Source organism: Phoxinus phoxinus (genome assembly GCF_949152265.1).
Source record: "Phoxinus phoxinus genome assembly, chromosome: 4".
Classification (NCBI taxonomy): Eukaryota; Metazoa; Chordata; class Actinopteri; order Cypriniformes; family Leuciscidae; genus Phoxinus; species Phoxinus phoxinus.
The window spans coordinates 174,783-187,500 of record NC_136879.1 but is presented as its reverse complement, the minus strand read 5'-3'; the positions used below and the strand labels follow the sequence as shown (position 1 = coordinate 187,500).

General features: G+C 38.3%; 1 protein-coding gene across 2 annotated transcripts in view; it reads right to left on the bottom strand.

The window, feature by feature from the left end:
• LOC306996503 (DNA topoisomerase 2-alpha-like) overlaps positions 1-12,718 on the bottom strand; it is a 202,589-nt gene that overhangs the window by 94,029 nt on the left and 95,842 nt on the right. The gene's annotated exons all lie outside the window — the stretch shown is intronic.

The following is a 12,718-nucleotide window of genomic DNA, read 5'->3' as shown; positions in this document are numbered from 1 at the left end:
ATTTAGCCTACTGCCCATTTCGTATTTTTTTTTCGTGTTGATCTCATCTTTTTCGTCTTCTATTTGATTCAATTCTCCCGGTGTTATCTCTTTGTGTCGTTTCTCCGTTTTATTTACATTTTTTTCTTTCTTCAGCAGCATCCCAGTCGTCAAAGTTGTCATATTCTCCATGAATGTTAAAAGAAATAACGAAGTCGCTCATTGTTGTATTAGTAGGCTATGTAATATCTAACTAACGTTAGATGTTTGTTTTGATAGAACAAATTGTTAACGGATACTTTGACTGCCTGTTGCTATGGTTACTCACAGCTGTTGTAGGCAGCGCATTTATTTATTAATTTCGAATGGTAAACAGGCAGTTTCACCAGAACTACTTTACTAGGTGTCCTACATCACTTTTTAACGGACACCCTGCAGCCAATCAGAATCGAGTATTCACCCAGACCATGGTATAAGTATGATTGTGTTTATCATCTAGTTTCCATCTCTTATCACTTACAACTACACTCATGGGCACAAACCGGGCCAAAAGAACCCTGTACAAACACTTAAAACTAACCAGTTGAATCCTGTAGGAAACAGTCTACCATGGGCAAAAATCGCCCTTCTATCGTAACAGCCACCTGGACACGGCCACTTCTCGCTCTTCACCACACGTGATGCGATATCGACCTATAGTGTTCCAAAACTCACCGTGGCCTTCATTCGCTTCGGGCACATTACTGACCGCCTGAAGTGACCGACCGAGTCAACTCACACAGGCAGACACCTATTAAAATGTTACAATTCAATAAGAAATGATAAACAAAACAAAAGTCATGTTAAATCCATTTCTGACATATGATGTTTTTTTGTTTTTTTCTCTTCATCAGAAATCCTGATTGCCACATTGTGCACTGTTTACGATGTAAGAAGCCAAAGGAGAACATACCCGTTCACATAGCCAGAAACAGAACACCACAAGAGGGAAGACGAGGTGCAGAGGGCTAAGGTCTCAACTCTCAAGCATGGAATGGCTACTTGACAACAGGACATGGGATTACAAAAACATCTGTTCACTCCTGCCACACCGACGCTCACAACTGAACATGAAGAAGCTTCTTTAGAGTGGCTTTTTGAACAATGAACGAGTGTGCAAAATGGAGTGTACTAAAGTGTCAGGGTGTTACGTTTTTGGCGCTCGAACACTATAAACTTTGGTTTAAATTTTTTTCTCCAGATCCACAACCAGCTCACTTCTTCTCCTTCTCTTCAAAGTGGTCTTGATTCTCTCTCCGATGTACACCTGAAGATCCTTGGTCCCCCGAGGGCTCCAGCCAGGACTCCAGACTCCCTGTCTCTCACCAGCTACTTTTATGACTTCTGCCTTGTCTGCGAGGCCCTTAGTGTCTGGATAAAACATAAAAAATAAATATTCAAACAAACAGGTTAACACCCAAATATTTATACATTTAGCCTCAGCGTACAAGGGAAAGGAAAATGTAAACATACCAGTAATGTTCAGCCTGTCCATTTGGAGATTGAAGAATGCAGCCTGGAGTCCTGTAAGTTTCTCCTGTCGTGTGTGCCTCAGTCTCATGTAGGGCCTTATTTTGGCAGAGAGTTCAGGTTCCAGATCGTCTGGAGACTGGGCCAGCTTGCGCTTGTGCATAGCGGGGGGCTGTCTCTGAAGTCCCGAGGAACCGGCCTGGGCGAGAGGTAAACTCTCAAGGTCCAGGGAGACCTCCGTGTCGCGTCCCACATCCGAAACCTGGGTGGAGGAAAGCGCTTCATCTAGTTCTGGGGTCTGGTCAGGGCTGGATTCAAAGGACGTTGCTGTGGTCAACACCGCAAGCTGACTCGGGCCGATCTGAGACAGAGAGGCCGCACTCTGAAGGTCCAGGAAGATCTTTGTGTCTTTGTGTGTGTCCCCCCCCCCCCCCCCTCCCCTCCCCCCCATACTTCAATAAACAAATGCTTTATTACATCCTTTTAAAGTCCTTTTTATTCAGTAAAAGTGTTTTAGTGATGCAAAAAATCTGACAACAGACAGTTACATTTTACAAATTGTATTTCACCTGAATCTTCTGTGGCTTCCATGTCTTTGGATTATAACAATTCCGATGCACTCTGACAGGAGGTCTGGTAAAGTGAAACCTCACCCTCTCGAAGTGAAACTGGCCCTAACCCCAAAACTAACCACCACTTACACATGTGAGCTCTGCGTGAAAGGGTTAGGTTAGGGCTAGATTCAGATATAGATTTTTTTATTTTTTTTATGTGTATCTTTATTTTATATTCTATAGAATTTTTTATTCATTCATCCCAAAGTTATAAATAACTGCATATAATAATTATATAGACAAAATTTAGATTAATTCAAATTAGTCATGTCTCAGTTAGTGTTACCTGAGAACACCTTTGGCTTCTCGTCCCCCTGTACATGAACCATCCCATCCGGAAGTCAGAGAAGAAATGCATTAAAAAAAATGTATATATATAAAAAAAAAAACACACACACAAAAAGTGTAGTGTGGTTAAGGCATACGTATATGTTGAGGTAGCTCTCCATTGTCCTGAACACTGATTGCTGTCACGATTCGAGTCGCTCTCCGTGGTGCTGAAGATGGAGATTTGCAATGTTTACACACAAACAAAAGTAAAAAAAAATATTCACACCTTTTTAAACATCTAATAATCACATTTCATCCCCATCTTATCTCAGAAATAAATTCTTAATATCAAACTGGTAAAATAAGGACTACTGACAAAAGCAAACTTGTTTAAAATATTTGGTTTAAAATACAAATATTAACCACAAAAATACAAAGAATACCGATACTCAGAAAAAATAAAGAAAATACTATTAACAATTAACACATTGTAAAAGCTATCAGTTTAAATCACACACACACTATCTATCTCATAAAACCCAAAAAATACACCCTCTGGTGGACAAAAGTTTAATTACCTTTAGTTAAAACCTGCTACGATTTCACAAGCGTAGCAGAAAAACACATTTTTCATTGCTAATCTATCTATCTATCTATCTATCTATCTAATATATAAAATACTAACCACAAAAATACAAAGAATACACACACACACTCGAAGTGAATTTATGAGAGAATTTACTAGAATTTTATAAATGTACACATTATGATGGATAGTACAAACATGTATGGGTGCAAAGTGCATTACCAGTGAGTGTACACAAGATGGCAGTCAATGTCCATTTATCAAGTGTGATCACTCTTCAAAAAGAAAGAGCAAAACAGTGTAAACACAAACAATTAACACACACACACACTCACACACACACACACATATATATATATATATATATATATGTATTTCCTATATATCCATGTATTTCCAATAAACCAGTAAAACTCATGTGATTACATTCAGCTTCACGGTCTTAGAAGTTTACCTTTCAGTTAATATAGCCTACATAACGTTATTTTGTTTTGTCCCGAGATGCAACCACAAGTCATCGAATGAAATCTCGTTTGTTTTCCGTCCGATGTTATCCAGCGGAGACTCAGGGTTCGTGCCAGATGGAGTAAAAAAGGCTAACAGTAGCAAGAATAAACGTTTTTCATAACCAAATCAACAGCTAAAATACCTTTTGTCTTTCTCTTAAAATATCTAAAAGCTTGTTTACTTTGCCACTGTTTAATAGATTAGATCCGCTGCAGTTTTATTAAAGGCTAACGTTACGTTGAGAAATGTGTTTAATTAAAATATTCAAAATAATACCTGGTTTATTGACTTTTATTGTAACTTGTTTGGATATAATCATAAAAAGGGTGGGTCCTGCACCTTGTGAACTTGGCTTTTACCCACCTATAATAATATGATTGTATTTGTAAACAGCATTACTGGTAGTTAAGGCAGGTAATGATATTAATCTTTGTTATTTTAGTAGTAAATGTTAAACTATATTTAATGTGCTATATAAACGTGGACAATTCCCAGAGAACACGCTGATATGTATAGCCTTAATGCACTGTAAGTTGACTGTCTGACAAATACACAAATTAAATGTTAAACTATTGTATACTACTTGTATACTATTGTAACTACACTCCAGTCAGCTCACAGTAATGTGAATGTGAGATAAAATTTACTACAGGCTCTCACATTGGGGCTTGTGGATTACCAGGTAAAAATATATAGAAAATGTTAACAAAATGAGTATGGTTTATTTAGGGAACATATATGGTTTAATTATAATAATAAGCATTTGCTATTGGACAATTCTCTTTAAATTCAAATATAATTATATACAACTATTATATTAAATGTTTGGAATTTAACTGTGTTATGCTTGTTCAGAGATTATTTGTATAGTTATCTTAAATACATAGAACACTATTATAACTCCTCTCTCTCTCCCTAGTTTTACTTACTCGATTAACCTTGTTCCATGCTGGCCCTTAAAATACCGGCAAGTAAACCAGCATCTAAGCTGCACTGTTCATGTCCAGATTTATAGTGGTTCTCTCCTCGATCTATGGTTTTTCTATCGTCTAAGAAAAAGGACATAAGATTGGAAATTGATACGGCCATAGCTAACGTTAGTGCTTCTGAGATGGTAAAAGCGCGTTTTTTTCCTGGCGAATTAGCAAATGGTATGCAAACATACAATCAAAATATAATACAGTGAAAGATAATCTTTAAAGTTTATTTGGGGCACAATGATCAGGCATAATAATCGTAATCACAAAGAAAATAATATTAAGGTTTATATAAACTAACAAAATAATAAACGAATAAATAAAACAACAAAAGATTAAAAAAAATCTCAGAGAGGCACGCATAAACAAAATTAGTTTCTAACATTTTTGGAAAAAACGAATGGGCAATATTTCTCATGAAAAAGTGGATAAGTGTTCATACCATAAAAAATAGGTTCATACACAGCGCAGATCATAATGAGCGAGCGTGTTTTTTAAATAAAGTTTGAGGAAGCTTGATGATGACGTTGATCCGCGACCATGGTGTGCTGTAGTCCGTTTATAGCCTACCGTTAGCATTTTATATCTGACGGCTTTATTTAGGCTTCAAAATGTATAAATTTTGGATTAACTTGTAAAGATTATCTTGATAGACAAAACGTGTTAGGGTCACAACTCTTTGTTGAACACAGATCTTATTTTTTGCGATTTTCCAAAAGTCTATGGGGAAAATGCATTGCTTTTCGATCGAGGGAACCCATGCGCCGCTAACTTCCGGGTTGTCCTACAAAATGACGTCATAACTTCGGCACTCTATTTGCTGTACCGGTATGTTTCTTTGTTTTCGTTATTGTCTTTTTATCATTGCTTCATTTTATCATTTATTTCTCCTTTACACATTCACAAATACACTTTTACAAATGCAAGCACATTCACACACACACACACACACACACACACACACACGCGCACGTAGCATTATGTCTAGTCTAAACGAAAGTACACGGACGTTTTGGCAATACTAATTGCGTCCGATGAAGATGAACTCTCCGTCTGCTCATCGGCTCCAGATTCCGTTTCAAGGACGAAGCCGACTTTCTTGAAGGAATAGATCCGTCCCAGGAAGAAAGCCAGGTGTGCAGCCAACGAAAGAAATGACGTGCAGAGCATTTTTGTGTTTTTTGTTTTTGTTTGTTTGTTTGTTTTTCTTTTGTATTTGTAAACGCATTTTACGCAATTTGTACAGACCTCAAATGTGTATCTTAGAAACTAATTTATGTAAACAGTTCAAATCAATTCTGTATAGTTTTAAATTGTTTTATGCACGTTTTTCACATTGACAAGTTTGAGGTTGGCATTTATCAAATTTCTGTATTGAATAAAATATGTAGGAAAAAAATATGATTTTTTTATTTTTCCTTTGGTTTATTGCACTTTTGAGATATTTATCTAGATACTATTGATTACAAATATAGCCTTCAAATTGGGAGGGTAAGGATTATTTTGATGTATGGCATATGAAAATGCTCAAAAGAATGACAGCACAGCATGTAAAAATACAAAGATATACTCTGGCAGAACTGTTCTATGGCAGGTCATAAAGGGTTAATACATGTTGTTTTAGATGGGGATATTATTGTGATTGAAAACACCTTTTAAACAGTTGGTTTATGTAAAATGGAACATTTTACAAAATAATGTGTGAAGGTAAAGACCTGTACTCTGTCTTGATGATATAAATGGTCTTATAATGTTTTAACATTTTACAATGTATGAATGCTAAAGACATGTGTATTTTAACTTTATTCAACATTTTAATACCTTTAAACACTATGTCATTGTGAAAGTACATCTTTACTTAAAATGTATGTTAGAAAATAGATATAACTTGTAGGGGTGTAACGGTACACAAAAATCACGGTTCGGTACGTACCTCGGTTTTAAAGTCACGGTTCGGTTTATTTTCGGTACAGTAAGGGAAAGAAATGCAAACATTAAACTGCAGGTTGTTTATTACTATAAACTTTTTTTTAACAGTTTGTTTACACTTTTTTAAACACTTTTTAATAAAATATAATAACATATATATAAAATAAAAAAAGAGTAAGAAATAAAATACTGCTGCAAAGTTCTCCACTAAATAAAATACTCTCAGTCTCAAACCAATATCACATAATAAAATATAATGAAAAATATAAATAAATAACTATGATTACAGTGCAGCATTACCAATCCCAGCTTGTAGGCCTGCTCATATTTAAAAATTAAGGCTGGGAATCGATAAAAAAATGAACTAATTAATTGCACAATTTGCTGTTATAAATTGCAATTCCTCAAATATATATAACTATACCAGCTCAGCAAATAGAAGTGTACTACTGAGAAATTTCACCTTATTTGAGCGGACTTTGCTTTTCCAGTGCGTGATCGGTACATGATTGGAGTGTTTGGGCCGTTAACGACAGAGCAGAACGCGCAGCGCAAACACGGACTCGAACATTGAGCAGAGAGCGCAGCGGGCCGACACACACACACACACACACACACAGAACGGAGAGTGCGGCGGCGCACGCAGAGCGGAAAAGCTTTTTTTCGCCCTGCAGTCTATTTCATTGGTTTAGGTTACAGTGACGACGGGTAAAACACTGATAAAACCATAGACAGTATATAAACTGGACACAGCGACCCCATAGGTTTCAACGGAGAGAAATGAAGTCAATTAGAAGCACTCACTTCCTGATCGCAAGGCGAACTGAACTGCGCAGGCTCAAACTGAGCTTGACGACGTAGATGTGACGTGAGCAACCTGTAGGTCTTCTAGTAGCTGTGCCGAGAGAAATCTGAATCATTCCCTTCCGAATCCCGCAGAGACGGAGAGCGTGAGCATTAGCTGTCCATGAGCTAGCAGCATGAGCAACTTTATCAATCTCTATGGGCTTCTCCCTTGACTTTATGCTCCACGTCCCCCCGATCGCCTGCGAGCTTCTCTGCCTGTCCATACGGTAATTTTTCGACTTGTGCGACAGAGTCGCGCGGGTATGACGCAATCGTTAGCCTATTTTTACAAAAACTGCTTCTACGGGGCCATAACGTAAGATACAAGGTAATGGAGCCTTTTATACATTTTCGTGTTTCTTTAGAAATAAACAATGGACAAACGGTGTCTTTAAACGCCTCAGATGTAAAGTTATTCGCTGTCAAAGTGACGCCAAAATGAATGGGAGTCAATGGAATGCTAACAGCAGGTGGGGGTCCGCTAGCCAATGGCGGCGCCCGGGGAGGCTTCAGTGTCTTTCGAAACACTGCCTCCCTGGGTAAAACCAGAGCCCGTCTACGGAGAGCCTGTTCACTCCCTATTAAGTCCTATTGTACCGAATTTTGGTTGTAGTTCCACCAGAGTTCCACTGGGGGCGATCACCCCCGAGTGCAAAATGAATGGGAGTCTATGGGGCTAGACGGCTAAATTTGTCTCTTTCACCCGATTGCCGTTGAGAAATCTCAGATTTGATTGTAGGTTTGGCAAGTTCAACATGGGTTATAGGTCGAAAATTGAATGAATGAGTACTTATGTCCTTTCGATTTCTTACAGGTTGAGTTGTTGTTGCCCATAACACGCTAGCATTCTGCTAATGAACGCTGATTGGTCAGTGAAGGACTGGTTACGACCAGAGATACCGCTTGATGGCATCATGGCATCCGAAGCGGGAACAGAATGTATTCTAGCAGAAACTCTTCTAGCCCGTGTGTTTACCTGTGTCAGCTGTGCTGGCGATGCCTCGAGAGAAAAGAAAGTGCAGAGCGCGAAAGCACCACAGTGACTGAAGGATTGCCGTAAAGCAGTATCTCTGGTCGTACGATGTGGATGACGTCATTGACATTTTGAAAGACTTTTTAAAGCAAATAAGTGACTCTAAAAAATCTAACACCCAGCAATGTGCAATTTCATTGTATCTCTTTTCGAATACAACATTCAAATTACTAGACAAAAAATTATATCTTGAGAAAAGTCGATTTTGAGGGGTATAGCTCCATAGACCTCCATTCATTCTGCACTCGTCCTGTGAGCGCCCTCATATGGAATCAGAGTGGAACTGCAACCAGTCAGAAGCCGGAAGTGTAGCGAGAGTGAACCTTCTCCCCTTATTAGCAAGGGGGTAATCCATCCGCCGGAAACTGAAGCCTCCGCGGGCGCCGCCATTGTAGCAGAACATCACCTGCTGTTAGCATTCCATTGACTCCCATTCATTTTTGCGTCACTTTGACAGCGAATAACTTTACATCTGAGGCGTCCAAAGACTTAATTGGTCCATTATTTATTTCTAAAGAAACTCGACAATGTATAAAAGGCTCCATTACCTTGTACCTTACGTTATGGCTCCGTAGAAGCCGTTTTTGTAAAAATAGGATAACGATTGCGTCATAACTCACGCGACTCTCTGTCGCACTGTAGAGAAATTACCGTATAGACCGGCGGAGAAGCTCGCAGGCAATCGGGGGAACGTGGAGGCATTAAGTCCGATAAAGTGAAGGGAGAAGCCCATAGAGAGAGATAAAGTTGATCCTGCTGCTAGCTCATGGACAGCTAATGCTCACGCTCTCCGTCTCTGCGAGATTCGGAAGGGAATGATTCAGATTTCTCTCCGCACAGCTACTAGAAGACTGACAGCTGTCAGACACGTTGCTCACGTGTTCAAGCTCAGTTTGAGCCTGCGCAGTTCGCCTGGCGATCAGGAAGTGAGTGCTTCAAATGGGCTTCACTTTTCTCCGTTGAAGTCTATGGGGTCGCTGTGTCCATCTTATATACTGTCTATGGTTATTAGACATTCTCTGGTAAAACTTTAGAATCAGCTGCAGGGCGGGATTTGCGCTGAACGCGGAGACTTCCGCCACTTAATATGTTCGTGTGGAAACACGAAAATGTACCTATGTTCCGCACACAAAATATTGCATTCAGTCATTCGGTACACACGTGCACCGAACCGAAAGCCCTGTACCGAAACGGTCCGGTACGAATACACGTACCGTTACACCCCTAATAACTTGATATCATTTTATTGCATGTTGTTGTAGGGTTATTATTGTGATTGAAAACACCTTTTAAAGCAGTTGGTTTATGTAAAATGGAACATTTTACAAAATAATGTGTGAAGGTAAAGACCTGTGTCTTAATGATATAAATGGTCTTAATGGTTTTAAGCACTACGTGTTATGTGAAAAGTACAACTTTTTTAAATGTATGATAGAGAATATAACTATTTGCCATGGTGTAATTTTAGAAAATACAATTTAAAACTTAACATTTTACTAGTGTGTGAAAACACTAAAGATGTGTGTATTTTAACTTTATACAATGTTTTAATATCTAAACACTATATAATTGTGAAAGTACAGCTTTTCTTAAAATGTAAATGTGAAAAACCCTTTTCTTTAATAAAAAACATGATCTCATCTCTGTTTTCTGTCATCCTTTTTAAAAAAGCTTGAACATATATTGTGTTTGAATGTTTTTCCACATTTTTGTACATTTACACGTTAAACAAACAATAACACCCATAATATACTTATGTTACCTTACCTTTTTAGAAATACTTGAGCATAAGAATTTTCCCACGATCACATGACCTCTTCAGAAGCAGAGAGGGTGGGGGTGTTTGTAGGTAAGGGGACCGTGGGAAACCCCCCCGGCTCCAGGTGGTCAGATCGGAAGTGGGTGGGAGGGGTAGAAAGGGGTGGGGCTAGGCGTGGGAACCATTTTATAGGGGGGCAATAAAACTGTCAGTTTGACGAAAGCCACCCTTTATTCTCTCTTGTAATTAATACGGAACTTTATAGGTAACCAGTGTAGTGATGATAAGATCGGTGTTATATGATCATATTTTCTTGATCTGGTAAGAACTCCAGCGGCTGCATTTTGGACTAACTGTAGCTTGTTTAATGAGGATGCAGGACAACCAGCCAATAAAGCATTACAGTAATCTAGTCTCGAGGTCATGAATGCATGAACTAACTTTTCTGCATCAGAGACTGATAGCATATTACGTAGCTTAGCAATGTTTCTTAGGTGGAAAAAGGCTGTTTTTGTAACATGAAATATGCTTTTCAAAAGACAAGTTACAGTCTAATATAACACCCAGGTCTTTTAGAGGATAAAGTAACAGGGCATCCTACTATGTTAAAGTTATGTTGTGAGAGGTTTTGTAGATGTTTTTTAGAACCGATAAGTAGTACCTCTGTCTTGTCTGGATTTAATAGAAGAAAATGACGCGTCATCCAATCTTTTATATCTTTAACACAATCTGTCAATTTGGATAATTTAGCGTATTCATCTGGCCGTGATGAAATATATATTTGAGTGTCATCAGCATAACAATGGAAACTAATTCCATGTTTCCTTATAATATTACCAAGTGGCAGCATATATATTGAGAATAATAGAGGGCCTAACACAGATCCCTGCGGCACTCCATAGTTTGCCGAAGTTATGATCGATTTTTCTCCATTTAAATAGACAAAATGGTAGCGGTCAGAAAAGTATGATCTGAACCAGCTTAATGCTTGTCCTTGAACGCCAGTATAATTTTGTAGTCGATCTAAGAGTATTGTGTGATCTATAGTATCGAACGCAGCACTAAGATCGAGTAAAACTAGTATTGAGATACAGCCTTGGTCCGAAGCTAAAAGTAAATAATTTGTGATTCTAACGAGTGCAGTTTCTGTGCTATGATGCGGCCTGAATCCAGACTGAAACTTTTCATAGATGTCATTTACTTGCAAGAAAGAGCCCAGTTAAGTTGACACAACTTTTTCTAGTATTTTAGACATAAATTGAAGATTTGAAATGGGTCTGTAATTTGCTAGGTTATTTGGATCTAATTGTGGTTTCTTAATAAGAGGTTTTATAACTGCCAGCTTGAACGTTCTTGGAACATGACCTAAAGATAAAGATGAGTTAATAATATTGAGGAGAGGCTCTTCCACTACAGGTAACACTTCCTTCAGTAGTTTAGTTGGTATAGGATCTAATAAACATGTTGTTGTTTTAGATGAAGTGATACGTTTATTTAACTCTTTTTGTTCTATAGTTGTAAAGCATTGTAATTGTTCTTGCGGGGTGATAATTGAGGCTGAATTATAAGGCGCGAGCAAAGATTGAACGTTTACAATTGTGGTTCTGATGCTTTCAATTTTCTCTGTGAAGTAGTTCATGAAATCATTACTACCAAACTGTAACGAGGTATTTTGTTCAGACGACATCTGTTTTTTTTGTTAGTCTAGCCACGGTATTAAATAAAAACCTTGGATTGTTTTGGTTGTTTTCTATTAATTTGCTGAGGTGCTCAGCCCTTGCTGCTTTTAGGGCCTTTTTATAACGTGACATACTGTCTTTCCATGCGATTCTAAAGACCTCTAAATTAGTTTGTTTCCATTTAAGCTCTAAATTACGGGTTTCTCTCTTTAGAACATGCGTAGTATTGTTGTACCATGGTGCTATACTTTTCTCTCTGACCTTTTTTAATCTAATGGGTGCAACAATATCCAATGTTCTAGAGAGAATGGCGCGTATAGTGCTAGTTAGTTCGTCAAGTTCATCTGTTTGTTTGGGTTCAGGCAGCAGCAGAGACAAATCAGATAAGCTATTTGAGAAATTATCTATGGTGGATGGAAGGATTGTTCTGCCTGGTCGATAACATGGCACAGCATGACATATTACAGCAGTATGTAATATGCAAGTTACCATGTAATGGTCAGTGACATCATCACTTTGTGGAATGATATCTATATGGGTTGGATCGGTTCCATATGATATAATTAAATCGAGTGTATGATTAAGACGATGAGTTGGTCCGGTGACGTTTTGCTTGACCCCGAAGGAGTTTAATAAATCTGTGAACGCAGCCCCTAACGCATCATTTGAATTATCTACGTGTATGTTAAAATCTCCAACAATTATTGCTTTATCGACGTTGACCAATAGATCTGAGAGAAAGTCTGCAAACTCTTTTAGGTAAAGGCCCTGGAGGTCTATATACGTTAGCCAAGGCTAGAGATAATAGGGATTTCTTTCTTACATCTAGGAGCGTAACATTTAGCACAAGTACTTAAAACGAATTAAACCTGTGACCTGTTTTCTGAGTAACATTAAGGATATCTCTGTAGATTGTTGCAACACCGCCGCCACGACCAATCAGACGGGGCTCATGCTTATAGCAGTATCCTGGTGGAGTAGACCGTGTCTCATTTAGACCGAAATAATCATTTGGTTTAAGCCAGGTTTC